Source organism: Chlorocebus sabaeus, chromosome 25 (genome assembly GCF_047675955.1).
Source record: "Chlorocebus sabaeus isolate Y175 chromosome 25, mChlSab1.0.hap1, whole genome shotgun sequence".
NCBI classification, from domain to species: domain Eukaryota; kingdom Metazoa; phylum Chordata; class Mammalia; order Primates; family Cercopithecidae; genus Chlorocebus; species Chlorocebus sabaeus.
Window position 1 is genome coordinate 80,310,950 of NC_132928.1, and position 26,721 is coordinate 80,337,670.

General features: G+C 38.0%; 1 protein-coding gene and 1 pseudogene across 2 annotated transcripts in view; one reads left to right on the forward strand and one right to left on the reverse strand.

Annotated features, from left to right (window-relative positions):
* PLD5 (phospholipase D family member 5) overlaps positions 1-26,721 on the reverse strand; it is a 422,420-nt gene that overhangs the window by 265,440 nt on the left and 130,259 nt on the right. The gene's annotated exons all lie outside the window — the stretch shown is intronic.
* Positions 10,818-24,162, forward strand: LOC140710316 (large ribosomal subunit protein uL1 pseudogene; annotated as a pseudogene).

The window sequence follows — 26,721 nt, forward strand, 5'->3', positions numbered from 1 at the left end:
CAAATCCTCCTTCAGGCCTCATCTCCTATTATAACCTCAATCCAAGTCCGTTCCTGCCTGTCACGTTTTCTTACCCCTCACTCAAACATGAAGTGATGAAAGCCAAAGAAAGATACAATCATTATTCTTTTACCCTAGACCCTGCTTATCTGTAAGACATGGATTCTGTTTTATTCTTTTCTTTCTTTTTTTTTTTTTTTTTTTTTTTTTTTTTGCCTTTTGAGATGGTGTTTCACTGTTGTTGCCCAGGCTGGAGTGCAATGGCACGATCTCAGCTCACCGCAAACTCCACCTCCCAGGCTCAAGCGATCTCCTGCCTCAGCCTCCCGAGTAGCTGGGATTACAGGCATGCACCACTACGTGCAGCTAATTTTGTATTTTTAGTAGAGACAGGGTTTCTCCATGTTGGTAGGCTGGTCTTGAACTCCCAACTTCAGATGATCAGCCCACTTCAGTCTCCCAACGTGCTGGGATTACAGGCATGAGCCACTGTGCCCGGCACTGTTTTATCCTTTCTATCCTCAAGCCAATAGCACAACCCTAACAAATAGAAGGTGTTCAAGAAATAATTATTGTATAAATAGTGAATGAACGAAATGAAAATTACAGTGGCATATAATATGGTTTGACTGTGTCCCCACCCAAATCTCATCTTGAATTGTAGTTCCCATAATCCGCATGTGTCATGGGAGGGACCAGGCAGGAGGTGACTGAATCTGGGGGCAGGTTTTTCTCATGCGGTTCTTGTGACAGTGACTAATCTCACGAGATCTGATGGTTTTATGAAGGGCAGTACTCCTGCACACGCTCTCTTGCCTGTCCCATGTAAGAGGTGCCTTTGCTCCTCCTCCACTTTCCACCTTGATTGTGAGGTCTCCTCAGTCATGTGGAACTATGAGTTCATTAAACCTCTTTCCTTTATAAATTACCCAGCCTCGGGTGTGTCTTTATTAGCAGCATGAGAACGGACTAATACAGCATACTTCTGAGAATGCAGAGACACATAAAATGGTTCTCTCAAAACTCATTTGTGACCTTTTTGAAAACTGGCTTGAGTCCATATTTTAGTGATTATAAATTTTGTATTTCATTCTTTTTTACTTTCTGCTGGTGCTACAGGCAAATTCATTTAGCAACTATATAAAAATTCATTCATTTAGCAACTATATAAAACTTGCAGAAGAAATGTGTATTCATCTTGCCATTTTATTTTTCATCCATCCCTTATTTCTCATCGATTTTGTTTAAAGTTTATATTTTGACAAATTATAGTTTTATAAGGTACAAAGTGATTTTTTAAAAATATAGGTAGAATCATAAATTAAGCTATAAAACTGTCCATCACCTTAAATATTTGACATTTTTGTGATGAGAACATTGGAGATATACTCTCTTAATGATATAATGTACAGTACTCCAGTATTATCTATATTCACCATGCTATGCAACAGATCTCAAAAAGAAACAGACTTATTCCTCCAATCTTAGGCTTTGTACCCCTTTGCTTATCATCTCCTCATCCCTTCTACTCACCAGCCCCTGGTAACCACTGTTCTACTCTCTACTTCTATAGCTGCAATTGTTTTATATTCCATATATAAGTGAGAATATGTTTGGCTTTTTACGTTTGGCTTATCACTTAGCATGTGTTCTCCAATTCTATCCATGTTGGCGCAAATTACAAACTTTCTTTTTTCAGGTTGAATATTATTTCGTTGTAAATACATTCCACATTTTCAAAACACCTTTCATCTGTTGATGGGCACTTAGGTTAATCCCACAGCTTGGCTATTATGAATAGTGTTGCAATAAACATGGGAGTGCAGACATCTCTTCAACATACTGATTTAAAATCTTTGGGTAAATACCCAAAGGTAGGATTGCTAGATCATATGGAAAATCTAGTTTTAGTTTTTTGAGGAATCTCTATACAGTTTTCTATAATGGATACACTAATTTACATTTCTTCCAATAGTGCGTAAGTTCCCTTTTCTCCAGTCCTTCCCAATGCTAGTCTTTTGTCCTTTTCATGATAGCCATTCTAACACATGAAAGATAATGTCTCATTGTGGTTTTAATTGGCATCTCCCTAATGATTAGTGATACCTAACTTTTTTTATGTATCTGTTACCCATTTGTATGCCTTTTCTAAAGAAATATCTATGAAAGTCCTTTACTTCTTTCTTACTCAGATTACTTGTGTTTCTTCCTATAGAGTTTTTTTGGTTTTTTTTTTGAGATGGAGTCTTGCTCTGTCGCCCAGGCTGGAGTGCGGTGGCGCGATCTCGGTTCACTGCAAGCTCCGCCTCCCGGGTTCCCGCCGTTCTCCTGCCTCAGCCTCCCGAATAGCTGGGACTACAGGTGTCTGCCACTTCGCCCGACTAGTTTTTTGTATTTTTTTTAGTAGAGACGGGGTTTTACCGTGTTAGCCAAGATGGTCTCGATCTCCTGACCTCGTGATCCGCCCGCCTCGGCCTCCCAAAGTGCTGGGATTACAGGCTTGAGCCACCGCGCCCGGCCCACTGCAGCAAATTTTGACAATAAGCAGGTATTAGTTTTGCCACAATCGAATATAATATACTGAGCATAGCATTTGGTCCATTCATCACGATCCACTTCACTTTAGCTACACACTCCACTTTTCAAGGAACACATCGATTAAACATTAAAGGATGGAAAAAGATATTCCACACGAAAGGAAACCAAATAAGAACAAGGATAGCGATAGCTACACTAGACAAAATAGACTTTAAGTCAAAAAGTATTTAAAAAAAGACAAAAGAAGGGCATTATATAATGATAAAGGGGTCAATTTATCAATAGGATATAACAATTATAAGTATATATGCACCTAACAGTGTAGCACCTGAATCTATAAAGGAAATATTAAAGTATCTGAAGGGAAAGGCATATTTCAATACAATAAAAGTAGAGGATTTTAATACACCACTTTCAATATTGGATAGACATAAAATCAATAAGAATACATTGGACTTGAGCAACATTTCAGGCTAAGTGGACCTAGCAGACATGTAGAAAACATTCCAAACCAACAATAGCCAAATACACAGTCTTGTCAAGAGCGCACAGAATATTTTCCAGAATAAACCATACATTAGGTCACAAGGCAAGTCTAAGCAAATTTAAGAAGATTGAAATCATATCTAGTATTTTTCTGATCACAATGGGTTAAGACTAAAAATCAGTTAACAGTAAGATTTTCAGAAAACACTGAAATTAAACAACATGCTCCTGAATATCCAATCAATCAATGAACAAAATAAAAGGGAAATTAATAAACATCTTGAGACAAATGAAAATGGAAACACAACATACCAAAAGTTAGAAATGCAGCAAAAGAAGTTCTAAGAGGTGAGTCTGTAGCAATAAATGCCCATATCAAAAAGAAAAAATATTACAAATAATGTTATGCCTTAAGAAAACATAAAAAGAACAAACTAAGCCCAATGTTAGCAAAAGAAAATAAATAATAAGAATTATCACAGAAATAAATGAAATAGAAACTAGAAACTAGAAAAATGATTTAAAAAGATCAATAAAACTATAAAACTAAGAGTAGTTATTTGAAAAGTTAAACAAATTTGATAGACCTTAAGCTGGACTAAGAAAAAAGAGAAAAAAGAGAGAAAAGACTCAAATAAATAAATTCAAAAATAAAAGTGGGGACATTACAACTGATACCACAGAAACACAATCATAAGAAACTATTATGAACTATTATATGCCAACAAATTGGATGCCCTAGAAGAAACAGAAATAAATTTCTAGACACATATAACCTATCAAGACTGAATGACAAAGAAATACAAAATCTGAGCAGATCAATAACAAGTGAGGAGATTGAACCAGTAATAAAAAATCTCTCATCAAGAAAAACCCAATGCCTGATGACTTCACTGCTGAATGCTGCCAAATGTTTAAAGAACTATTACCAATTCCCCACTGACTTTTCTAAAAAGTCAAAGAGGAAAGAATACTTACAAAGTCTTTTTACAAAGTCAGCATTACCCCTAAACCAAAGCCAGACAAGAACATCACAAGTAAGGAAAACTACAGGCCAATATCCTTGATAAATATAGATGCAAATATTCTCAAAAAACTACTCACAAAATTCAACAACACATGAAAAGGATCATTTACCATGATCAAATAGGATCTATCCCTGGTATACAAGGATATATCCACATTGAGAAATTATTAAATGTGATACGCCACATAGACAAAAAATAAGAAGTCATGATCATCACATTACATGCACAAAAAACGCTTCACAGCTGAGATCTGGCCACTGTACTCCAGCCTGGGCGACAGACCAAGACTCTGTCTCAAAAATAAATAAATAAATAAATAAATAAATAAAAAATGTGCTGCAGTGATTGTCTTTCTTGCTATGTGGGGTCTAGGGAATAGGCTTTGGGGCTGTGTGAAACATTAAGCTTCAGTTTATGGCAGATCTAGAGTCTACTTGTTGCAGAAATTCACTGCCAGTGGGTGGGGAAAGGGTTTTCTCATTCCCTGAGCAGCTCCTAGGGGTAGGGTCAAAGGTTGGACATGGAGGCTGGCTATCCACGGATTCAAGCCTAGTAGTTCTTCCCACCTCTTCTGGGAGTGACCGGCTTGACTTTGCAGGTGACCTATGCTATTGCCTGATATCTCTGATCAAGCACTGCTGGCAGGTACACTGAGCTTTCATCAAGATCTACCCACTGGTCTCTGTGGGCTCTGCTTTCTTGCTCTGTTTCAGCCTGACCCCAGGTGATCTGGCTGTGCCATACCCTCCTGTTTCCTGTTCCCTGTGAGGTGCGAGTGGAGTAGGCTTCCTGGGAAGTGTCAGAGAAGTTAGATGTCTACCTCCTCACATCTCTTTTCCGACTATAGAAAGCATGAGCACTGGGGAATCCTGTGTGGTGCTGTGCCAACTTGGGGAAGAGGGAAGGATGGCATGGTCAAAGCAAGACTGTTTCTTTTAGCTTTCAATGGGGAAATTTAGTTCCATGGAAATGAAGAAAAGCATTGACTCAGGTTTATTCCTACATTGTAGAGTTTCACCAACATATTTTTGTCTGTGGATAGTTACTAGTTGATCTTTCTGTTGGAGGGAATGAAGACGGGGGCCAACTTGCCATTGTCACTTCACTAATTTTACTTTCAAGAAATGCACAGTGGACTGTTTGAGGGCTCAGGCTGCAAAATAAGATTGCTTGAATTCTGCCATTTATTGGATGTATGCTCTTACAAGTTATTTAGCCATATGCTTCAGGTTTCTTGTCTGTAAAATGGGGATGTTAATAACAGCTTCATAGAGTTATTATTAATAAAGTTAAATGAGATACTATATATAAAAGTACTTAAAACAATACATAGAAGATAGATAGCAGTAAATGAGTCTTTGCTATTGTTAGTATATTGTTGCATTTTTAACACTTGTATTTACATGCCTCAAATATTTTTGGAGAAACAAGGCAAATATATAAACATTCAACAAAAACTGTAACAGAGAGGCAGAGAGACAGAAATAGGAAGAAATAAGACAGAGAGAGAAGGCAAATGTTAGGTGGAAATTTTCTAGAATAAAATTTTTGAGGAATTGTTCTAGCTCAGTCTCTTAACTCAAAACCCTAAAGCAATGTTTCCCAAATTTAAGCATGGATTAAAATCCCTTGTAAAAACATACATTGCTGGGCCCCAAGGATGTACTTGTAACAAGTTTTCAAGAGATGTTCCTGCTGCTGATCCCTGGGCCACACTTTTGAGCCTGGGCCCTAAAGTATAATCTAAAATAAATCCTGCTTAGTACATGTTCATCCTTCAAATTTACCTGCCTTTAGTAGTTCATTTTCAAACATTAAAAGGATCATGATAAATATAATCTAATGAAAAACATATAAATTTTGTAATTTATTTTCTTTGTGGTGGCTTTAAAAATAATTTTAAGGAATATTTTTAAATTTCAAAAATGTTTTCTCCTGGCTGTCAGTTTTTATTTATTTTAATGATATTATTTCTAAAATTGGAAAATGTTTGCTTTTAACTATGTTGGAAAAAACCCTCAAAATGTACAAAGAAAATCACTCATAATCCTACTGAGGCCTAACTGCCATTTATATTTCATTCTTGTTCTTTCCTGTATTCCATCTGCCTATCTAATAATCTGATAAAATCATATCATGCTGTAATTAAGGTTTATATTCTAGTTTTTGCACTCGATGGTATGTTAGTGTCCTTAAATGTTCTTTCATAGCATAGTTCTAAGTTTTTGTATAATATTCTAATACGTGGACATATCATCGTCTCCTTTACCCTAAAAAACTTTCAAGAGGCCACTCATGTTACAACAGAAAAACGTGATTAAACTTTTTTTCATTTTATCCAGTTTCCCTAGACATTATAAATGGAAACCATCAAAAAGAAGCTTTTAGCAAGGTTTAAAGTAATGTAATAATATTCACATTAATCTAGTCCAGAAGATACTGTAACCCAGGAAAATATAGTTAGTTATCTCAATAACAATTCTGAAGAGAGCAGCTTGAAAATGCCATACCAGGTAAATAGTGAGCATTCAATGAATGAATCCTAACAAATACAATATCATTGATTTGTTTCTCTTTATTCTGAATGCTATCATAAATAGCAATAGATAAGTAAGAACTCTAGCTACTTTGTATGCTCTTGGAAGTACTTTGATAACTCTAACAAATTTATTTTAACTTCTATTAGTTTAATTTTATATTAAATTCCATTAAAAGAAATTTATTTTAACTTCTATTAGTTTAATTTTATATTACTAAATTCCATAAATTTAATTTATTTTAACTTCTCACAAATTTATTTTAACTTCTATTAGTTTAATTTTATATTATTAAATTCCATTAAAAGAAAGAGTTTAGCTAGTTGTTTCCATTTTCATTTGCCAAAGAAGACAAATTCAGACTCTGATATTCATTTTTAAATATCTCCTCGGAACAATGTACTATAACAATATAAGGTCATGCCACTACTTTCCTAGTCTCATTTAATTTCCACCTCATCAGAAGTGAAAGCTTATGTTCAAATGATAGAATAAGAGCCGCATAAATGATATCAAACTCCAGGGAACCAAGAGACATTAATTTTCAAATCCTTAACAGGCAATTCCAGAAATCAATTTGAACTACCCTCTTCTGTTTTTATTGAATTTAATCAAGAAAAGCAAGTTTTAAGGAGAATCCATAAACAAGTTTATAACCTAAACTTCACAAGACAAAATTTAAAATGTTATTATATAGCATCAGCCAATCTGTACTTTCACAGCAGTTTACATGCATATGAAAAGAATTGCTTTCTTGGTCAAGAAGCAAATATTAAAAAATGCTAACATTCAAAATATTTGAATGTCATATCCTTAACAAATATGTTTTAACTCAAATACAGAAATAGAGATATATTATCTCTAACTAGAGAAAGTGTTAAACTTGAAATTTTCAAGCTGGTCTTTTATATTATTGAACAAGCTCTTAAAAGGAATTTGCACCTAGGCCGGGTGCAGTGGCTCATGCCTGTAGTCCTAGTACTTTGGGAGGCCAAGGTGGGAGAATTGCTTGAGGCAAAGAGTTCAAGGCTACTCTGGTCAACATACTGAGACCTCATCTCAATTTTATTTTTTATAAAAACATTTTAAACAGGAGAAAAAAAGGAATTTACCTTTAGGAACCTATGACCCTAGAGGTAAAAAATGTAAATGTGCAAAAATTATCTAAAAATTAAAATTATTCACATTTTTTTCATGTATTTACCATGACAATTTTTTAAAACAAAGTCATGGTCAAGTCTTAAAAATAATACTTTTTATGTGTACACTTCTTAAAATCTACAAAGCTGAAAGTTCTAGTAGAATTATTCCCTACATGAAAAATATGCAAACTGGGACTCAAAGACATTTGGCTATTAAGCTGTCCAAGGTGAACCAAACAGTAGGAGACAGTCTGGGTATTTAATTTAGGTCTAGAAATCCAAAATCTCTATGTCTGTTTTATAGATGCAGACTTTTCCCTTTTTTATTTCTTCATTTTCTAACTTAATTTTCACTATAGTTATTGTTATTATTATCAGTTTTTGTTAACTTTCCATGGTGGTCCATTAGTGTAGAAACTAAGGTTGAACACTGCCTTCATCTGTAGAGATATGGTATTCCTGGCCCTGTAGGCCTTTCCTATGATTCTAGATGTACTGTTATCTTGAGCCCCTAGTGATGTTCCCAAAGGAAGCAGGTCACCCAGGAGATCCAGAGTAATCTCATCTGTTGACTTATCAAATTTCTGGATAATGACTACACTCTGGAATCATATCAGAAAGTCTAGACTACAAATGGCTTGGGGCATTTCTCTAAAATCCTTATAACAGAGTTAGCACTTTAGTTCCTACATATATTTCCATGTTCCTTAGGGCTCTGTCTTAGGATTTTCTCTTCTTACTCTGTACCCCTTTTCTGAGGGACTTTAATTTACTCCCAAGGCATCCCTTGCTGTACATACCAGTAACCTGCAAATGTACATCCAGCCCAGAGCATCCTGAGGGCCAGACCCACACTGAGTGAGCTTCCTTGCCATGGCACAGAAAAGCAGGATCTCGAAAGAGTCCATCAAAACCCCCAAGTTGAGGAGAAAGAGTTGGGATTGTAGAAAGGCTAGAGTTGACAGGGCAGAATACCAGAGAGAGAGAGAGAAAAGTCCTCATGGAAAAGCGGTGAAGATCTTCAGGTCTCCTTGAGTCTTTAGCTGAGTGCTGATCGGCACACAGCTGTGAGGAGCTACCTGTCACCTGGGACATACCTGCCTGGAAGGAGCAGGTGGAATAATCGCCAACCCACACACGAGGCCATAAAGAGTTGGCGTTCCACTCAGTGGACACATATCTTGTAATACATTAGAAGTAGAGTAATTAGAAAGGTATTGTCTGGAAAATAAAACAGAAAACAATTAGCCCTAGACTCATGGCTGCTTTGGTCTCTCCTTAAAGAAAAAAAAAAAAATCATAAAAAGCAAGCCTCAAATTTGGGCATGGTAGCCTGCGAACAGCCACTGCACTCCAGCTTGGGCAACTTGGTGAGGCCCTGTCTCTTTAAAAAAAAAAAAAGCCTCAAAAAACCCAAACTGTTCACCAGTGAGTAGTAACTATACCTCATAACAAAACTAAAGAATATTTTTAAAAATATGATAATATCCAGCACAGAATAAAATAAAATTCACAGCCTCTGGCATCTAGTAATTTCTTCCAGACATGCCAAGAAACAGGAAACTATGATCCACAGTGAGAAAAGTAATTAAGCAATTGAAGTCAACTCAGAAATGACACAGATTAGAAGACACAGATATTAAAGCAAATACTGTAACTATACTGTAACTATATTCTATATGTTTGAGAAGCTAAGTTTGCTACAGTGATATAAAGGATATAAAAAAAAGACACACATTTAAATTCTAGAAATAATAAATACACTGAATGGGATTAATAGCAAATTAGACACAACATGTGAAAAGATTAATGAACTCCACGAAAAGACAAACAAAAAACAGTAGATTGAACAGAGTATCAGCAACGACACAAAAAATCTAATATATATGTTCTTGCAGCCTCTGAAGGAGAGGAAGAGATAGAAAAAATATTTGAAAAATATGATGGCCAAAAGTATCAAAATCTGAGAAAGATGTAATAAAGTAATTTTACAATGGTAAAGGGGTAAATTCATCAAAAGGACAGAACAGAACTAAACTTTTATGCAGCTAATAAGAGAGCTTCAAAATACATAAAGCAAAAGCTAACAGAACTTGAAGAGAAATTTAAAAGTCTTCAATTATTTAGTGACTTTGAAACCCCTTTCTCATTAGTGGGTAGAACAAGTAAATAACATTTCAATATGTACATAGAAGAAATAAAAAATACTATCAACCAGCTTCACTGAACTGACATTTATGGAGCACTCCAGTAAGTAAATAGCAGAATTCCTTTATTTAAGAGCACATAGAACATTTACCGAAATGGATCTTATTCTAGGCTGTAAAACAAGTCTCAATCAAGTTAAAACAATTTTAGAAAGCCAGGAGCGGTGGCTCACATCTGTAATCCCAGCACTTTGGGAGGCCTAGGTGGGCAGATCACTTGAGGCCAGTAGTTTGAGAACAGCCTGGCCAACATGGTAAAGCCCCATCTCTACTAAAAATACAAAATTAGCTGAGCATGGTGGCATGCATCTGTAATCCCAACCACTTGGGAGGTTGAGGCATGAGAATCGCTTAAACCCAGGAGGCAGAGGTTGCAGTGAGCCAAGATCGTGCCACTGCATTCCAACCTGGTTGACAGAGCAAGACTCTCAAAAAAGAAAAGAAAGAAAAAAGAAGAGAGAAGAGAAAGGCTTTAAATGATAAATGTATATTTTAAAAATGTAAAAAGGAAAAAGAACAAATTAAACTCAAGTAGACAAGGAAATAGAAATAATAATGAGCTTAATTCAATAAAAGAGAAAATGAAAACAAAACCGTGCACACAAACATAAGTGAATCTGAAGTCTGATTCTTTGAAGCTGTCAATAAAATGGATCAACTTTTAGCAATACAGATAAGAGGAAAAAAAAGAGAAGATACAAATTCCAAATATCTCTATGAGAAACAGGACATCAAAGCAGATCCTACACAAAATAAAAAATAAGGGGATGCTAAGAACAAATTCATGATAAGAAATTTATCAGTGTAGATAAAATGAACAACTTTTTGTAAGATAAAATTACTAAAGCTCCTTTTCCAATTACCATGGCATGAGAAGCCATGAGCAGTAAAGTCTCTCAGGACACCCTGTATGAGGTGGTGCAGGAAGGCCCTGCATGGGGACCAGTGCAAGTGCCCCAAGTTTTTGGAGACTGGAGTCGCAGATAAGTTTGATGAACTATGACCCCCAGGACAAATGCTTCTTGGGCACCATCAGGCTTAAGTCCACTCCCTGCTCCAAGTTCTCTGTGTGTGTCCTGGGGAAACGGCAGCACTGTAACGAGTCCAAGGCTGTGAATATCCCACACATGGACATTGAGGTGCTGAAAACACTCAAACAGAATAAGAAACTGGTCAAGAAGCTGGCCAAGAAGTAGGATGCCCTTTTGGCCTCAGAGTCTCTGATCAGGCAGATCCCGTAAATCCTAGTCCCAGGCCTACATAAGGCTGACACGTTCCCTTCCCTGCTGTTACACAATGAAAATGAAGTGGATGAGGTGAAGTCCACAATCAAGTTCCAGAGGATGAAGGTGCTGTGTCTGGCTGTGGCCGTTGGCCATGTAAATGTCACAGACAATAAGCGTGTGTATAACATTCACCTGACTGTGACTTCCTGGTATCATTACTCAAGAAAAATTGGCAGAAGGTTTAGGTTTTATATATCAAGCACACTATGGGCAAGCCCTCAGTGCCCATAATTAAGACACGTTCGAATAAATTCTTCTGCCACCAGTCAAAAAAAAAAAATTACTAAAGGTCGCTCAAAAAGATAGATAACCCAAATACCCTTATATCAATTAAAGTAAATGAATTTTTAGTTAAAAACCTTCCCGCAGTAAAAACTCCAGGTTTAGGTGGCATCACTAGTGAGTTCTGTCAAACATTTGAGAAATAAATAATGCCAATTCTATTCAAGATATCCCACAAAATAAAAATGAAAAAAGCTTCCCAATTCATTCTATGAGGTCAGCATTATATTGATACAAGAAGCAGACAAACACTTAAATATGTTTCTTGTCCTACTGTTTTATGATACACTATTGAAGAAACCATGCCTCTCCATTCATTTATTTAGCAGATGTGTATTTAATGTCTTCTCTGTGGAAAGAGGAATATGGGGGTCTGCAAAGATCATGAACTCAACAGGGAAGAGAAATTTTCCATTTCCTCTTCAAATTATTTATAAAAATTGCAAAAGGTCTCTGTCTACCTCAGCTTGCCTTTAATTGAAAGACCAATCATCAGTTACACAGTTTTCTTATTTTCCCATGCCTAACTAAAGTGATCTCAATGGCACTAAAGGATGTTTTTGTTTTAGGAAATTCTCATTATTTTTAATGGACCGGTAATGAAGATGATTTCTGCAGCGAACTAGATGAGTCAATCTTTTTCAAGGAGTTGTATTTACACTGGTGCAAAAGTGATTGCAGGTTTTGCCATTAAAAATAATGGTAACAAATTACCATTACCATTTACTATTAATAAATTACCATTTGTAATTGGTAATTTATTGCCATTACTTTTAGTGGCAAAACCCACACTTGCTTTTCTGGTAATAAATTCAGCATTGGGTATGCACTAGTTCATTTTCTACCTTTAGTCTCTTTCACTAAATTGAGCTCCTTGAGTTCTAGGATCTTGCCTAGATCCATAATGCCTGGCAGACATGTTCAATCAATATTTGTCAAATGAATGATGAATAAGTGAATAAATTTAAAAAAACAGCAGAGGCTAATAAATCAATACTTTTTGTGTTTTACCACTCTGGTTATTTATTTTTTTTTACTACTTATAAACTTTCATTGATTCCCATAATAGAAACATATTGATTTGCAAAATTACACAGGCAAAATGTAAAACACTCTGAGCCTATATTAGCATACAAAAGAAAATAATATGTGGTATGGAGGGCATCTTTTTTAAAATAGCAGGACCCAGAATGGAAATCAAATTTGAATGAAGATGTTAACTGAGCACAGAGGCCTACTCTACTCCCCATCTTATAAAAAATTCTTATAAATGAAGAACAGATGCAGTATTATAATAATAATTTTATAATGAATGTTGACAACTAGAAGGAGTACCACCTATGGACAAGAAATTTTAAAGATTTAGTGGAAATTAGATTGACCAAGGAGATCAGAGTCCTCAGACACACATAGGAAATTCAAACTGCTGTAATGTAAGCAGAGCTCTAAGTCTAGAGGCAACAGAGAGTCAGAAATGGAAAGAGCCCTGGAATGACTGGTGCAATGATGAACTGGGAAACTGTATACGGAGATGATGGGCCAGTCATCCCTCTCCTCCTACCCGCTCCTTCTGCCCTCTCTGTTGAGCAGCACAAAACAGACATGTTTTAACTCACAAATTCAAATGAATAGGGCAATTCACAGCTATGAATAGGGCAATTTCCTCAGAGAGTGAGAACTCCCAGAAGGGCACTACTAGCACGTGAATGTCTTACATCTCAGCAGCATACTCAGTCTCTCGTATGAAACCTGGAGACAAAGTCCTGTGCTCAACCCTCATCCAGAGACATGCAAATAGGAATACACAAACATAGAGGTGGGCAGGTAACTAAAAATCTCCAAAAATTTGAGAAAAGCCAAAATCATGAAAGAGATACTGAGCCCAGCAGTAAAAGCAAACTCTGGAGAAAATAAAGCCAACAGAGGTCACAGGTGAACCCTTGAAAATAAGAGTCAAGTTCTCAGGAGAAGGAGAGAAGTTGCTGCGGTGAGATCTTAGGAATTATAAACGTCAGTGGATGGGCCGAATATCAAATGGATACAAGTTGAAAGTAAATTTATGTTCTTGATTGAATCAAAGGAATTCTTCCAGAATGCAAAGCAAAAAGGACAAAGTCCTGTTAAAATAATTAATTGGAAGGCCATTAGACTGAGGCAATTCCACTGCCTACATCAGCAAACTGAAACTCAACTCATTGTAAACAGTTAAAAAATAAACAAACAAACAAACTTGAGCTTATTCAGTCAGAAATGGCCAACTAACCTCTAAGGAGGGATTTTGTTGGAATGATTCAACTAAGCCTACTGCTCCACTGCAACCAACCAAATATTTTCTTTCCCTTGCTCCCGTATTCACCCTATAAAAGCCTTCTCCTTCATTCCCCTTCATCAGAGTCCCGAACCACCTGCATTCTGGAATTGCCCAATTCATGAACCAATAAAGCTGCCTCAATGTCTGGGGTGACATTTGAGGTTCACTGTCTCACAGTGAACTGTAGAGATCAAGGATGTGGACACACAAAGAATAAGGTCAGGAGTGAAAATTTAATACGCAAAAGAAAGAAAATAGCTCTCTGTTACAGAGAGGTGTCCTGGAAAAATGAGTTGCCAATCTGCAGTGAAACGCAGGGTTTTTATAGATGAGCTAGTGAAGACGTGGTGTCTGATCTACATAGGGCATGAAAAACCAGTTAGGACCAGGTGTGCCATCTGCATCAGGCATGAATCTCTGACAGCTCCCACCCCAATCTTTTATTATGCAGGTGGGTTCTCTGCCTGAGCTTCTCCATGTTTTCCATTTCTTTCTTACTGCACACATGCTAACAACAAAGGGAAAGTGGAGCCCCATGGTGAACATGCCTGGCCCCAAGTAACCCTTTTCCATTGGTGTAGCTGCAGGCTTCCTCCCGTGCAAGCTTCCAGCTTTCTTATTTGTGTTTGCAGCTCCATCTTTCAGGATGCTCTTTGTTAGAAGAGAATTAATTTCTTGGGTTGCTTTTTGTTAGAAAGGAAGCTCTGCTGAGAATTCTTTTGCCCTCACTATCTACCTAAAATAATTTCTTTCTATCTCCTGTGTCACCACTGTTTGCTCAAATATTATGTGCCTCAGTTTCTCTTTCAATAGTCCTAACATGTGTGGGTGTAAATGATAAAACTCAAGAGAACCAGAGAATCAATCCAGAAAAGCCAGCATCCATCAGATCAAAGTTCCTCAATGAAAGAATACTGGGAATGTAGGACTGTCAATATTCAAAGAAATAGAGAAAGGAAAACTTTAATAGTGAAAAATGTATGTCTTCCAAGTAAGCACATCTTTTTTTGCACGTGACTTTGGAAACAATTCAAAATATTGAGAACTGTAATGGGTGGAGGTTGGGGAAATAGGCATTGGGTTAAAAATGCAAACTGGCAGAGCTTGCTTAGATGGCAATTTGGCAGTTTTTATCATAATTTTAAATGTACATATTTTGACTCAGAAATTCCACTTCCAATATTTAATTTTACAGAAGTGTTTACACATGTGCATAAAGATATAACAACAAGAATGGTCACTGCAGCATTATTTGTGAAAAACATGGGAAAATTAATCTATCAACAGAGGATTCCTACAATATAGTCATTCTATGGAATATTGTGAAGCCACTAAAATGTGCATCTGTTTATAAATAAACAAAGATTCAATGGAATCACATAAAACTATTGACAGTGGTTATCTATCAGGAAGAGAGAGGTTTTATGAGGTCAGAGGAGTTGCCATGTTAAAGATGTTCGTGGCTTGCTCTGCATTTTTCTGTATTATTTGGATATTTTACATTAGCCCTGAATCTCAACCATCTCTTATGGCAATAAGAAAGACAGCTGTCTATTCTTGTACTATTCCACCTTAAGGCAAGTTATTTATCCATAGTTCAATTTTCCTAAGACACAACTGAGCACTAACCAGCACCACCCCCGGGGGGTCTGCATTTACTTAAAGTTCTTCCAATTATGAAGCAGAGGTAGATACTATCCCAAGTTTCACAAATTACAGGGAACAACTGGAGAATCACAGAACAGTAGAACACAGAGAACACCCAGAGATGATTGACTTCAATCCTCCATTTTATGTTTTTCTGGATAAGAAAACTTCTGGGAGTAGAACACTGGTGACTCGGTTGTGTATTATTTTCTTCGCCAATGCTTAACTCACACACCAACAAACAAAAAGAGCCATCAAGTTTGCAAAAGACAAATGGCACCGAAGAGGCACTCTCAGTCTGCAGTGATAGTCTGTGACTTGAAGTCAAACACACCCAGGGCTAGGGTGGAAGAGACCCTTGGGAAGTAAATGAACTTACTTAGTTCCTTGTTTTCTACCTGCAGCCATGGTGGCATTAGGCAAGAGAAGAAAAACGTGTTTCATCCCATTTAAAATCCTTTGTGGGCATCTAACACTTGTTATGATGCACTGTGCTAATACTGACAATTCAGAAATGTGGCCTCATTCTTAAGAGAGTCTCTGCCCTTAAGGACCTTACGGATGAGGGGTGAGGAGTGAGTAGTGAGAGGGTGAGAGAGAGAGACAGGCAGAGAAAATAGACGTGCCATTCTAATAGTACAGACGGCTGAGTCAGGGGACAGGGGTGGGGGCATTAATGGCTGTGTTTGTGACCCATTTCACAGAAGAGTTCCACTTGAGTAGACCAGTTCTGGTGTCTCCCACCCTTCCTTCCACGCACTCCTCATTCCTGCAATAGAGAATATGGATTCCCTCTGTATTCACTATAAAGCAAAATAAGCTATTTTGAATGTTAGTGAATGCACAAGAACACCCTGTCAATATCAATAGGAAGAGCCAATACTTAGCTAAAAATTACACTTTCATGTTCTCTATCTCCCTCTCCTATATTAAAGATAAAAGTGAACCAAAAAATGACAAGATGTCAACTGGTCTTTGATAAGCTGAGGACTATTTTGGCAACCTGTATTCTGCACTCTTTTTAACAAGCTGAAAGGCTTTGAATCTTGCAATATATAAAAATAATTCCAAGTTCTTTCAACTTTCTGTAATAGGAGATTTATTCTGATGTCCATCAATTATGATTGTTTTATGTTTCTTTTCTAAATTACCTGTTTTCTGGTCACTGAAAAGGTTGGTATTTCATCCAGTTAAGGGACAAAAACACTGCTGACAAAACCCAACAATCTTTATTTTGAACTCATTAAAAAGCAAAGACAAAGTTAAGATTGACTTCGGGTGTAACTGGCAAGTAATGAAGATGCAAACTTTATCTTCAATAGCTCTAGTGTTCAGTTTCTACTTATTTTAGAAGGAACACACACACACACACTTTTATAAGAGTGCATTGAGAGGGGCTTAGAGTTAGGGTGAGAGAGAACTTTTAAACCATCTAATCTAACTTTGCTGTCAGTAGAGAGACCTGGTCTTCTGCACTCCTGACTGATGAGATCTTCCTTCTCTGCTTGGATGCTATGAGCTACCAAAAGCTCACTACTTAACAAGACAGCACTGATTTTTAGAAAGTTCCTATTGACATGGGAAGATATGTGATGAACAGAATTGTACTGAATCATCAAGACTAAACACCTTTCCCTATCACCTCTGCCCTAACTCCTTTCTCCATCCCTTGTCCCCCTCTGTCTTTCAATCTCTCTCTCTCTCTGGACCTCCTTTTTTTAATCCCTTCACCACTTTCCAAACCCACCACTGCTCTTGTTCTCTTTCAAATCTCCCAGTGCTCCCTGACACCCGAACCTCTTCTTGATTCAATGCCTAATCCAGGGCAGAGCTTGCATGGGGCTTTCCCTGCAGAAGAAACGATCCCTTTGCTCTGATTACAAGGAGCCCACAGAAATATACAAATGATGCCATCCTGAGGCAATAGATAATGAAATGCAATCTTATAGAGTGGCCTCACTGGTAGAAGGAAGAAAGGAAGAAGTTAAACATTTTAGTTTTTTGCCTGCCTTTTTAAAAAAAAATTTTTTTTTTTTTTATTATTATACTTTAAGTTCTGGGGTATGTGTGTAGAACGTGAAGGTTGGTTACATAGGTATACATGTGCCGTGGTGGTTTGCTGCACCCATCAACCCATCATCTACATTAGGTATTTCTCCTAATGCTATCCCTCCCCCCATCCTCCATCCCCCAACAGGCCCTGGTGTGTGATGTTCCCCTCCCTGTGTCCATGTGTTCTCACTGAAGATGTAGAGGACCTGACGTCACTGAAGAAATAAAAATGTAGCCTGCGGCTCCTGAATATTCCTAAATCTCTCTTCTCTTCATCACTATTATTTTTAAAAAATTTATCTGTTTTTTCAAAGACTCAGGTAAAAGCCCATCATAAGCCATGTCCACAGCACAGCTATTTCCACACACCGGCAGGATGATCTCTAAAAGCCCGGCTTTGTGGAGCCAGGTAGAGTATAAGGATGTCTGAACAAAGCATCACATTGAGCCACAAAGTTTTCTCCAGTCGCTGTTCATACAGCAGTCACTATCTACAAGGAGACTGCAGGTTTACTATGGTCACAAGGTGAAAGAAAGGTCTGCGGAGTTGCTGTCAGGCTATTCATACATCTTCCTCTCTTTTAGTCGTTGATGGCAATTGCTCATCAATTCTTTGTGCTGCTGTACCACACATATTTATTATGCCCTCAAAAGCAACACAAACTACCTAAACTCCTAAAACACAAAATAAGTTATTAGAAGATCACAGAACCAGGAAAATGAAAAGGATAGGCATGGTTTACATATGCGTTCTTCCTCTTTCCTGGGAGAAATCCTTTTTCAGTTCCTCCATTAATCAGAGAGGCTAACGTTATCCTTCATCACCAAGGTTTTCGTGCGGCTTAGAAAACAACACCCCTAAATGAAGCCTCAGAAGCAAACATTTTTCTTTGACCTTCACCTGCCTGCCTACTTCTCAATACCATTCTCCCGCGGGGCTAGTCATAGAAACCAGAACGCTAAAGAAACCAGAACCTAAAGCCAGCCGTGAAACCTAAAAATATTACTATAACCTTCCCCTTTGCCTCTGTGTAAAAACTGGCCATAAAGAAATTATGTGGGTCTTAAGACCCCTTTCCAGAGACAGCCCTGACCCATACCCAGAATCAAGAAATGTTGCACAGAGAAGCCAAGAAGAATCTAGACAGACAAGCCTTGCTGGGTTTCCCCACACCATCTGTTATCATTAGATTGTACCCTTTTTGTCTAATTATATGTATATATTTTTTTAGATGGAGTCTTGCTCTGTCGCCCAGGCTGGAGTGCAGTGGCGCAATCTAGGCTCACTGCAACCTCCGCCTTCCAGGTTCATGCCATTCTACTGCCTCAGCCTCCCAAGTAGCTGGGACTACAGGCACCCGCCACCATGCCCAGCTAATTTTTTGTATTTTTAGTAGAGATGGGGTTTCCCCGTGTTAGCCAGGATGGTCTCGATCTCCTGACCTCGTGATCTGCCCACCTCGGCCTCCCAAAGTGCTGGGATTACAGGCTTGAGCCACCGTGCCCGGCTTAATTATATTTCTACACACTGTTCATACTTTGTTAAACTTAAGCATAAAAATGGACAATTTACAGCGTATCCTTGAGTCTTCATTCTGAAGGCTCCCATGTTGACACAATAAATTTGTATGTCTTTCTCTAATTAATCTGCCTTTTGCGAGTTGACTTTTTTCAGCAAAGCTTCAGGGGTCAAGGGCCTTGGCCCGTACGGTTTTACACACAGGGACAGCAATCACCAGCACCCATTTCCCTGTGGCTTTGCAGTATACAAAGCCATTTTGCACACCTGGCTGTCATTCTCTGATCTCATCTATCCTAACCCTCTCTCTTTGGTCAATATCCCTGAGCGGCCTAACCATCCAGCCCGTCCCTACCAAGCACATCCTAGCCTTTCCCTCAGAGTCTGCAGGTAGTGGAAATGGGTTAGACGTTTGTTTAGGGCTGTATCTGGGCAGAGAATGGTGCTATTCTGGCAGCTATACCTTGGATGCCACTGTGCAGTCAGTCAACCATGCTGTCTCATTCTGAAGGCGCCTCGTTCTTCTCAGGCGCGCCCAAAGAGCTGTGCTATCCAGTTTTCTTTAGAAAAGTCTGAGCAGCACTGCTGGCTCTGCAAGGGCATCACATTGGGATTTCACAACTGCTTGCCTCCCAGAGGAGAGTTTAATTCTTTAATAGTAAACACAGCTTCTTCCAACAGAAGCCTTTGAGGATGGATGCCAGGCCACTCAGTCTAAGCAATACGATTTCATATTCTAGATAGAGACATGACTCTGGTCCCAGTACTACCTTACCTAGGAAGGCTGATATCCCAGACGTGTACAGCTCGTGGGGGAAAAAGCAGGTAAATAAATAAAACAAACTTAACAACAAAAAAGACAATTTAAAAATGAGCAAAGGAGTTCAATGGATGTTTCTCCAAAGAAAATATACAAATGATTAATCAGCACGTGAAAAGATGTTCAACATCACTATAGAAAAATGCGAATCAAAACCACAATTAGATACTTCACACACTCATTAGGGCAGCCAGTGTCCTAAAAATGGAAAATAGCAAACACTAGTAAGAAGGTGGAGGAATCGCAACCCTATACATTGTTGGCGGGGATGTAAAATGTTGCAACCACTGTGAGAGATAGTGTGGTGGTGTCTCAAAAAAATTAAGATAAGATCATCTTATATTCCTGTAATTCCACTTCTAGGTATATATCAAAAAGAATGGAAAGCAGGGACTCAAACAGAGAAACGTACAACAGTGTTCATAGCAGCATTATTTGCAACAGCCAAAATGTAGAAACAACTCAAATTAGGAGATGAATGGATCAACAAAATGTGATAAGCACATAGGACAAAAAATTATTCTGCCTTAGAAGGAAATTCCAACACATGCCACAACAATAAGTGAACCTTGAAAACATTACGCTAAGTGAAATAATCCTGACACAAAAGGACAAATGTATGATTTCCACATACATGAGGTACTTAGTATAGCCAAATTCAAAGAGACAAAAGTAGAACAGTGATTACCAGGGGCTGGGGAAAAAGGGGGAATGAGGGGAGCAATTGCTTAATGGGTATAGAATTTCAGGTCTGCAAGATGAAAAGAGTTCTGTGGATGGATGGTGGCAATGATAGCACAACAATGATACTTAATACTACTGAACCGTACACTTAAAATGGTTAAAATGGTAAATTTTATGTTATACATATTTTACCACAATAAAAAACAAACAAACACAAAAAGCCATCCAGGCATGGTGGCTTGTGCCTGTAATCCCAGCACTTTGGCAGGCTGAGGCAGGTTGATCACTTGAGGCCAGGTGTTCAAGACCAGCCTGGCCAACATGGCAAAAGCCTATCTCTACAAAAAATAACAACAACAAAAAAAAAATTAGCTGGGAGTGTTGGTGCATGCCTGTAATCCCAGCTACTCAGGAGACTGAGACATGAGAATCGCTTGAACCTGGGAGGTGGAGGTTGCAGTGAGCAGAGATCACACCACTGCACTCCAATCTGGGTGAGAGAGCGAAACTCTCTCAAAAATAAAAATAAAAAAATTTTTAAAAATTAAAAAGAGAGAGAGAAGAAAAGAAAAAACAATCAACAGCTGGAAGGTTTGGACTTTATCAGCTTTTCCTTCCTACTTAGGTCTCTCCCTAAATAATCCAAAGCCTTTCTCTGAGCCCTGGGTTCCCTCTTCTCTCATTCTTAGGTCTTTCACACTTCAGAACTTTTCCTCCACATTCCAATAAGCAAAACTTACCAATTTTAGATGGTACTTCTGCTTCTCCTGCCTAGGAAGCAACTAGCTAAATACATCTGTCCAGCAGTGGGAGACATGGAGTAACGAGGCTTCCACTTGACTTAAATATGACAGGGACTTTGCCATTCTGTGTATGGTGTTAACTGAGGTCACCCACATTCAGAGACTTGCATTCCCAGGTAAAATCTGTGTTCTTACCTATAATCTACTCAGCTATCCTTCAGATGGCTCCCACGCTAGAGCACACCAGGGCCTCGGCTGTCCACTCCTTACCCTCTTGGCCTATTCTTCTCTGCATGTACCTGGTTTCATCCTGCCTAATCTCAAAGGTTTGTGCAAATAAAGCCATGTGTATAAGTTTGGGAATGGGGGCACACCTGCCATTTTAACATATCACATGCTAAGGAAGAGGGGGAAAACTGTGTTCCAAGAAACATAACAATGTGTAAATCTTCACATGAACTTTGAACACAATAGCATCTAGGAAAAGTTTTATGGGCATACAATCAACAGTAGTTATAGCAGAGCTCTCTTCATTGCTTTGTTCTTGTTTACTACTTTTACAAAACAAAACAAAACAAAACAAAAAACCTTGAGTTTTACACTGTCTTAGATCAAACAGAAACACATGCAGTTTCACATTTTTTGCAGTGGCTATTTCTTTTTCTGACAGGTTGACCTCTTTCATCAGTTATATTACTTCCCCTAAGTTTGGGGACAGTATATGTCCCAATCCACTTTTTACTGTCCTCCCAATATATTCATGCAAAAAGTTAGGTTCAAAGGCTGAGATATTTTACTTATTGCCCCAAGCATCTGCTCTTATTCTACAGCCCAATTTACCTTTTGTAGCCCCAGCTTTTCATCAATTTTCAACAAAACCCACACAAATGGATCCAAACTAACATATTAATGGATATTAATAAACTTATACAATTTCACTTATTTTCTGTGGCTACGGCTTCTTGGCCTTTAGCCTAAGAACAAGTGTATTATCTGTGGCTTTCATGAGGACACTTTAGAATACCAGGGCATTTGGGGGTTCTATGGCAAACCAATGGGATGACATTTCTAGGCAAAATACAAAAGACAGTTAACACTTAAGGAAATTCTTCACTTTTCAAAATATGTTGAGAGTGAAATTATAATATGAAGGTTAGATAACACATGAGACAACTACAGAATTTCTCACTTGCAATGGGAAGCTCCTGGGAGTAACAATGTGCTCTTTTCTGCCTTTGGAGTATTTCAGTGGACAGATTATTCCTTTCAACAACACTGCATAGCTATCATCTTACTTTGTGGCACAATAAGGTGTTCCAGGCACATCTCACACTATCACTGCTGCAACTCTAGAAACAGGTCTTCCCTCTAAGGATTTCTGTGTTTTCTTTAATGGAAAATATTATTTAGAAACCAAGATCAAAGTACTAAGAAAGTTCAATGTTATTTGGGGTGTCGCTTCTCCCAGACCCCCTCAAAGCACAAAGCTAGGAAATAAATGCACACACATGTGCATTTATTTTGACATTTATCTATCTATCTATATATACATATAAATAACCATGAGTTCCAGACAATCTACAGAATGGAAGAAAATTTTTGTAATCTATCCATCTGACAAAGGGCTAATATCGAGTCTACAGGAAACTTAAATTTGTAAGAAATAAAAAAAAAAACCAACTCCATTAAAAAGTGGGCAAAGGACATGAACAGACACTTCTCAAAAGAAGACATTCATGTGGCCAAACATGAAAATAAGCTCAACATCATTGATCATTAGAGAAATGCAAATCAAAACTACAATGAGATATCATCTCATGTTAGTCAGAATGGTGATTATTAAAAAGTCAAGAAGCAACAGATGCTGGTGAGGTTGCATGGAAAAAGGAACACTTTCACACTGTTGGTGGGAATATAAATTAGTTCAACCATTGTGGAAGAGAGTGTGACAATTTCTCAAAGATCTGGAACCAGAAATACCATTTGATCCAGCAATCCCATTACTGGGTATATACCCAAAGGAATATAAATCATTCTATTATAAAGGTACATGTATGTGTATGTTCACTGCAACACTATTCACAATAGCAAAGACATGGAATCAACCCAAATGCCCATCAATGATGATGGATAAAGAAAATGTAGTACATATACCCCATGGAATACTACGCAGTCATAAAAAGGAACAAGATCATGTCCTTTGGAGGGACATGAATGGAGCTGGAGTTCATTATCCTTGGCAAACTAATTCAGGAAAAGAAAACCCAACACTGCATGTTCTCACTTATAAGTGGGAGCTGAACGATGAGAACACATGGACACAGGGCGGGAAACAACATACACTAGGGCCTGTAGGTGGTGAGGGGTCGGGGGAGGGAAAAGGAGACAGGAATAGCTAAAGGATACTGAGCTTAATACCTAGGTGATGGTTGATCTATGCAGCAAACCATCACGGCACACATTTACCTATGTAACAAACCTGCACATCCTGGACATGGACCCTGGAACTTAAAAGTTGAAGAACTTAAAAACCATGGGTTCCCACTATGTCAAATTCCAATTCACAACCAAAGTTCATTTTTCACTTCCCCTTTTCATTTTTGTAAAAATTCTCTTCACTCATAGTAAGAAACCTGGCTCTTGGTATATTTATTATTTGTATGTATTTGTTCAATTCCCCGATATATAATCAATCTGCCAATGCTGCTAGACTATTGCCTCCCTCAAACAGCTTCCCCACTTAGCTCCAAACCACCAGTGCCTCCAACAAGTATTAGGGGAGGAAAACAGGAAGGGTGCTTCAACTTTTCAGATCTATTGCTCCGGCTGCTGGCGGAGAATAGACTTGAAGAGGACGAGAGTAGAATCCAGAACAGTTAGGAGTCCACCTATTCACCAGTTCAGACAAGAGACAAATGACTTAAGAGATAAAAATAAGTGACAGAATCCAAAATTTGTCTTGGAGTTAGAACTGGAGAGGTAGCTGATGAGTCGGCTGTTTGGGGTGGGTGTGAGGGAAAGGAGGAACGGTGGGTGATTCCCAGGGTTTGACTCAGGCAACTGATGGTGGAGCTTTGACAGAAAAAAACAAAACAAAACAAAACAAAACTGAACATAGAAGAGGTTTGGAATGAGGTGAAAGTTATCAAGGGTTGTATTTTGGAATTTTTATGTAAGATTCCTGTGAATATCCAACGGGCCACGCCAAGTAAATAGGTGAAGATTGACATCATTGACTTCAGTAAACATGGCATTTAATACTGTGGGACTAAAAGAGATCAGGGAAAGAATGGAGATAAAAATGAAAAGTGAGCCCGAGGCCAAGCCCTACAGCACTGCGTCAGAGAGAGGGTCAGAGGAGGATGAGCCAAGAACAGAAAGACAGGAGAGGCTGTGAGGCGGGAACGTAATTGTGGCCAGGACAGTGGTGGCCTGGAAGCTAAGAAAAGGCAGAGTTTCAAGCAGGAGGGAACATCTAACTCTGCCCCGAGTTGCTAAGCTGTCAAGTCAAGAAAGAGAAGTGCCTAATAGACTTGGCTTCAAGGAGATTGTAGAAAGAGCTTGATAAAAGCCTTTTTCTGGTATGATAAGGATGGTTGGAGAAATGCTGAACAATGAATGGAAAATGTCTTTCTGGCAATATGGGGAAACTAGTTATCAGGAGAAACTTTCCTGATTGAAAACATATAAAACAGTTAAGACATTTATTACGTTAGTATTTTCTATTAAAAATAGGTATAAAGCACCCTCAGGAAAATGAGAACTTTAATTATGTTTCATCAAAATAAATATTGATGGTTATTAATTATATTCAGAAAGGTTTTACATCTATTCTGTTACATGTCTTCAAGGACTGATATGTTTTTAGCAAAATATTTGCAGGTGTAAATATCATTTCTCTTAGATTTAAAGTGATAGCTTTCAGGACAGAATTAGCTTCTTCATTGAATTTTGATTTGTGGGAGAAACAAATGTCAGCTGTCTACCAAATGTGGATCTAGCACATCATTCTCCTGCACTTTCCTTTTCTCTCACGCTTAGCAGCTGCTGAAATGGTATCAGTGATTCTATCTCAGTTCTGAGAGTCCCACAGTTTTTATCTTGAATGTTTTTCATCTCTCATTAGTAAGCGCTTCTCATTTTTTTAAAATTTATTTTTGCTTTTATAATTATTTTTAATTGACACAATCAATGTACATATTTATGGGATGCAGTGTGATATTTTGATACATGTATACAAAGTGTAATGATGACATCTCAAATTGTTTCCTTTATTAATTCAATTTATTTTTAACTTTCGAGACTTTGGTATATTTAAGAAGTTTCTCTATGTCCTCATTTTTATATCAAAACCCCTTTTCCCTTTTTCCTTGTTTTTTTGTTTACTTTTTTCCCCTTCTTTTCCTTTTTCTGGAGGGAGTGGGGGCTTCTGCTTGGACCATGCTTTAATTTTATAAATATCTTTCTCCCTCATTTTCTGTTAAATTTTTTCTTTTCTTTGCAGTAGCAGAAGCTTCTGCCTAAGCTTTTGTCTAATTTTATCTTTAAATGAAAGCTGGCTGTGTCAATTTTTATAAATACAAAATCTGCAGACTACTTTCCCCTTAGTCCTAGCATTTTGGGCATCCTTAGAAGGGCAAAATCTTGCCAAGACTAGAAAAATCAAGATTCTTTAATTTGAAGACAAGTCTGCATTCAGGCTTTGCATAATCTTAAGCATATGACACAAAAATCTTGCGCCTTTCAAATACAGCTCTGCCTGCCAGAGCCATAGACTGGTAGGACTTTGGAAAAGACTCACTGCATTTTCCTGAGGTTTCTTCCATGTACTGTTTTTGTTTGCTTGTTAAAATACAAGGAAATTGTTGTAGGTACTTCCTGGAAAGTAAAAATCCAAGCAGTTGGTTTCCACCATCACATCAAGCTGTCTGGCCACAGAGCCCAACGCAAAAGCACTTGCATTGCTAGTAGAATCCACTGCAAACCCCAGCTGACTTCGGCAATGGCTATTTCCTGGGCCACTGCATCGGTGGACTTTAAGATTCCACTTTGCAATTTGCAGAATTTGGGTTTGTGTTTCTTGTCATCTTTATAATCTTCTCAGGGTCTTTCCGCAATATTCCAGCCAGTTCCAGTGACTGATTGATAACCAGATGATTTTTCCTGGCTCTGAGTTTGAAGAAAATGCACCATTAAATTACATTCTCTTCTCCTGTACATACTGGGAAATAAAGGAGAAAGAAACTACAGGTGGCTGGGAGTTTCCATGTGTTGCTGGCTACAGCCACTTCCCCTCACAGGGATCCAGACTGGATCCCAGCTTTTCCACTTCCTGAGTTCTGAGTGGCTGGCAAAAGATGTATTCTCTCTGCTTTGGCAAAAATTTTAGAATGATATTTATGTTCACATCAAATTTCATGTCCAAAAATTTCTGCTTCA